Source organism: Elaeis guineensis, chromosome 16, assembly GCF_000442705.2.
Source record: "Elaeis guineensis isolate ETL-2024a chromosome 16, EG11, whole genome shotgun sequence".
Lineage (NCBI taxonomy): Eukaryota > Viridiplantae > Streptophyta > Magnoliopsida > Arecales > Arecaceae > Elaeis > Elaeis guineensis.
Window position 1 is genome coordinate 21,584,000 of NC_026008.2, and position 5,158 is coordinate 21,589,157.

Here is a 5,158-nt window from a genome sequence, read left to right on the forward strand (position 1 = left end):
ATCCACCAAACAATGGTAGCAAGATTTGAAAAGTAAAAATCGGACAAGGCCATCAATGGCACGAGCATTAATTTTATGTGAATTAAATAGGGTAATTTCGAAATTTGATCTAAGAAATTTAAGAAGCGCTGGATTAGGAGAAGTGGAGGGTGTCTATTTATTTCATGGGGTGTGCTTGTTTTAAATTAGGGTTTACAGAGGGTGTTGGGGTGCTTTAAATTTTTCTTGAGGTGATTCAAATGCGGAAGTTGGAGTCAATGGAAGAGCGAGCGCATTCAATCCATCCTCAACCGTATAGCCTTGCCCTTTATTTTAGTGCTGCCTTTTAATCTTGCACCCTCTCTCACCAACTTCTCTCCCCTCTTTAATTCATCTCTCTCTCCCGTAATCTCAACATCCCCATCTGATTCCTTTCGTGTACCCAAAGGGCATTGATCAAATGGCTGTGGTTAAACGGGCCAATCTGCAGTGAAGCGCAGCATATTATAGATTCGCTACTTCCTTTGTTGCTGTTTGTGGTTTGTGACGTGGTGTGACGAGAAACTAGACAGTCCATTAAACTTTGAGAAACATATGAAGTGATGTAGAAAGTGGTGGTGACTGGATCTTAGTGGGTAAAAGTGGATACGTGCCATGGTGGGGATTGTGGGCCCTCTCCAGTGTTCTTATGGCTTTCTCTATCGGAACCTTGCTTGCAGTTCCCTGCTCTTAAATGAGCCTTTTAATCTAGCCTATAAAGCAGTCCAAAATCCACCATCAGATGCACAGAGAGAAGGGTGAAGTTTACACGCAACAGAAGAGAAAGAGAGATAGAGCTTGGAAACGGAAGTGCTCGGTTCTGTTGATCAGAAGCTATGGTGTCCTTGCAAGAGCCCTTTCCCCAGAGGAAAACTTATGCCTTAACCTCGAGAACCAGCTATCGAAGAAAAGGAAGAGGGAGCCGGCGAAGAGAGTGACGACTTCTTTGCAAAGGAGATCAACTTGTTAAAGTCCAAGGATACGAAGCCCGACCTCGAGCTCCATCTGGACACTCCCTTGCCATTAGAGTGGCGCCAACGATGCCTTGATGGCAAGGTAGACTAATAATTCTATCCCTCCTGGATATTAATTTGGAGAAGTTTAATTTATTCAACTTTATAAAACTAAAATTATAAATTCTGTAATATATATATTTTTATAATTAAGCTTGCTTGGAAGCTGTACTAACAGTTGCAGTAATCATTTCTTGCATTGCAGTCAGGCCAGAAACACTTAGATAGCATCAGGACACACAAGAGGAGCTCCAAAGATCCTAGAGGAAGTGCAGAGCCACTGACTTCATGTCCGAGCCTGGACCTCGAGCTCAACCTCACGTTTGAGCCCCCGAGAAGCCACATCAATGGAGAAGATAGAGCAAAGCAGGACTCTTGTGGCAATTGGTGCAATCCCAAGGATAATTCTGGCAGCATGTTGAAGTCCTTATCCTGGATATCCCTTGATGCTGATCAACCGGCCGAGATGGTGGCTACTGTGTGCATGCGGTGCCATATGCTGGTCGTGATGTGCAAGGCCACTCTAACGTGCCCGAGTTGCAAATTTGTGCACCCACCAAACCGTAGCTCGTCTACGTTGGTTAAGCCAGGGTTTAAGCTTTTGCTTTGCGAGGATTAAGGATTAAGAGCGGAATTCATGACAGATGACCATCAAAGAACCCGATTGTTAATTTGATGTCATGGCTTTTGTCTACCTCTCTGTTTCCTTGGGACACCTTACCAGAAAAAGAGATAAAAGTAGTGGAATATAATTTAAAGTAAGGTTGATAAGAGGACAGAGAGAGGGAACTTCCTTGGGTGATGTAAGTATATAAATACAAATGTGTTTAGTGGTAATTAAGTTCATGTATCAAGCATGGTGTAATATCTATATCTATATCTATCTATATATATATATATTGATCACCTTCCACTTCGAAGTGTGGCAGTTATATATGCTTGTTTACGCTTTTCTACGGGCAATAGGTAGTTTGCCTCGTTGTTTCTGGTAGTTTTTAAGTGGTTATTTTGGGTTTGAGAATTCAGATCCTGCATTAGCCTTACTGTGATGAGTCCTGTTGCGGCCAATCGCCTCGTCGCCCGATCGCCGGGAAGCGTGCACCTGCAAAAGGAAGTCCGCACTGACCGGAGGCGGCTCCGGCGGGGACCCTCCGACGGTCAAGTCAGAGAGGTGACTGGACAACAGTGAAATATAGACGGAGAGCTCGAGAGAGAGAGAAGCGAGCCTGTGTTTTTGGGAGAGACGGAGCGGATCGATCCTTGCACTGTTGCCTTCCCGGTATATATAGTGGAGCGCGGTATGGCGCCATCATTAATGGCGCGGACAAGTGAGGAACTGTCAACTCACTGTAGGCTGTCAGAGCCGCCGTGAAAACGTCATGTCGCCGTGTAGCCGTCTAATCACCAGGGTTGACCCGGCTCTCGGCGGGACAATGCCCCTAGGTAACTGTGCCGCATGTCCGTGTCAGAGCTGACAACGTCTGGCGGCCGTACGGTGGTTGGAGGAGCCGACCGAGGAAGTGGCCGAAGGAGTGTCGGCGGTTTCGCCGCCGCGGGTGGAGCGGATGTCGTTCGGGAAGCCGAACATCATCCGGAGGCGTCCGCTGGCGCAACGGGGGGCGCCGGGTCGAACTCCAGCGTCCCATCGCTGCCAGCCCCGTCGGTCGGGGCAGCTGATCGGGGGAAAGCCCCGATGGAGCCCTCGGAGGAGGAGAGATCAATGCCCCCCAGCGCATACTACCTGAGGGTGCGTCGGCCTTGGCCGACCACAACCTTGCGAGGAGGTTGTGCCAGGGGATCCTCCTCCCTACCGACGTTCAGTCATTGCGGTCTCGGCAAGTGACCGAAATGCTGTCGCGGTTCTACCCGTCGATGGTGGAGGTAAGCTTCGCGTCACCTTTTTCCTTAGAAGAACTTTCGCTTGCCACATAATTCTGACAAAGCTTCTTTCCGTCGGTAGTTGATCTTCACCATGTCCGAGTTGGAGGCCGGATACCGGAAGGTTCGGCGACGTTCGGGCAGCCTTCAAGGAAAGGTCGGCAGCGGCCGAGGCCGAGAGAGGGAGGCTGGTAGACCAACTGCAGGAGTCGGTCGACCGGGAGGCCAAGTTGACGGACGAGGTCTCCCGGCTTATGGCCGAACTAAAGTCGGCCAAGAAGGAGGCCAAGCACAAAGGTCGGGTCGTGCGTCGTCTTCGACGCGAACGGGACGGTGCCACCTCCGAACTCCAAGGGGAACGTGAGCAACTTCGGGCCAGCCTGGGGAAGCTCGCGGAAACCGAAGAGGATTTGTCCATCGCCCAAATCGACGCCGAAATTGCCAGGGCCGAGGCAGAGTTGGCGAAGGAGGAGCTGGCCCACACTGAGGATGAGGCACGGTCGGCGAGGGAGTCGGCCGATCGTGCGGTTGAGGACTTCCGGGCCTCCGACCGGTACAAGGAGGAGATGCTCGAGTCGGGCTTCGCCTCCTACCGGGTCGGGTTCGAGGATGGTCGGGATGCCGTCCATGCCTTGTACCCGGAGGTGGACGTCAGCCGAGTCGTCCCGCTGTTCGCCGAGGAAGGAGCCGAAGAAGAAGGAACGGAAGAGATGGCCGACCAGCCGTCGGGAGGCGTCATCGTGGTGGAGGAAGCCATCCCGGAGCAGGTGCCGATCGAAGTTCCTTTATCGACCGAAGCCCATCTCTCGACAGCCAATCAATCGTTGCTTATGGTCGAGACGCCGATCATCCCTGATCCTCCGTCGGTCGAAGAGATCGATCAGGACGGGTGATCGGCGCTGCCGACCATCTTTATTTTGTCTTTTTTGAAAATACATGTAATCGGGCTTCGGCCCGACTTTGTAATGTTTTTTGATCAATGAGTGAAATTGTCTTCTCTTGTGCTTCTTGTTTGCAATGTTTCTTATCGCTGTAATGTCGAACCCTAGTCGCCAACTTAGAGAAGTCGCCAACTCGGGTAAGTCGGTAGGACTTAACCGGCTTGCACAGCTCCGAAGTAGCTTGTGCCCCGACTTTAGGTCGGTTTCCAAAAATTGTAGTCGCCGTTCGAGCGCATCTGTCGAGTAGGGAGCCGACCGAACCTAGTGAAGGTTCGGCGGCCGGACCTCCGTAGATGCACTTAGCCGGTCATCATCCGTCGCAGTGTCGGGGGCATGATAGTAAGTCGGTTCTTCGCATCTTTTGACAGACGGTGGCAAGCCGAGTGTCGTTCAGCTGGCCGTAGGTCGGTCGGCGAGTAGTGGGTGCGACTAAGGTCGCGTCATGTGATAGACGTTGGTAAGCCGAATATCCCTCGACTGGCCGTAGCCTGGTCGGAATGTCGCGGCAACAGCCACGTGGGCTTTTAGCCTTTCTTCGGTCGGGGCCCGATCGATCAGTCGGCCGATGGATATGCCCGAAAATTCGACCGTAGAAGGAGTATAAACTCCCGTCATCGTAGATGCATCGGTCCGTGTAAGGGGCCGAAGTGTCGTCGGTGCCAGGTCCGCATCGATGCGTCGGGGCTGAGGGCCGATCAGTAGTCGAAGGGTTAGAACTCCGATTTTTCAAACTGAACTTGTATTCCGATGATTGAATTACAGAATTCACTGGTAATACAGCTTCAAGTTGTCGGCGTTCCAAGTCCGGGGAATGGGTTTCCCCTCAAGGGTCTCCAGCCGGTAAGCCCTCGGCCCGAAGGTGTCAGCAACCTTGTAGGGTCCTTCCCAGTTGGGAGCCAACTTCCCTTGGTCCAAGGGCTTCGACACCTCCGCCTTCCTCAAGACTAGGTCGCCAGGTTTAAAGAGCTTTGGTCTGACCTTGGCGTTGTAGTACCGGGCGACCCTCTGTCGGTATGAGGCCATTCAGATTTGAGCCTCATCTCGCAGTTCGGGGAGAAGATCTAGGTCGGCCCTCCGGCTTTCGGAGTTGTCCGGCTCGCGGTACTGCTCGACCCTTGAAGATGGCAGGCCAATCTCGAGCGGGATCATGGCTTCTGTCCCGTAGGCCAAACTGAACGGCGACTCTCCGGTTGGGATGCGGGGGGTCGTTCGGTAAGCCCACAGGACGGAGCCCAGCTCGTCGACCCAGAGGCCCTTGGCTTCGTTCAGTCGGGTCTTGAGTCCATGGAGCAGGGTTCGGTTCGTCAC

General features: G+C 52.3%; 1 pseudogene; it reads left to right on the top strand.

The window, feature by feature from the left end:
- Positions 1-760: 760 nt before the first annotated feature.
- On the top strand, positions 761-1,937 carry LOC140854244 (uncharacterized; annotated as a pseudogene).
- Positions 1,938-5,158: the final 3,221 nt, after the last annotated feature.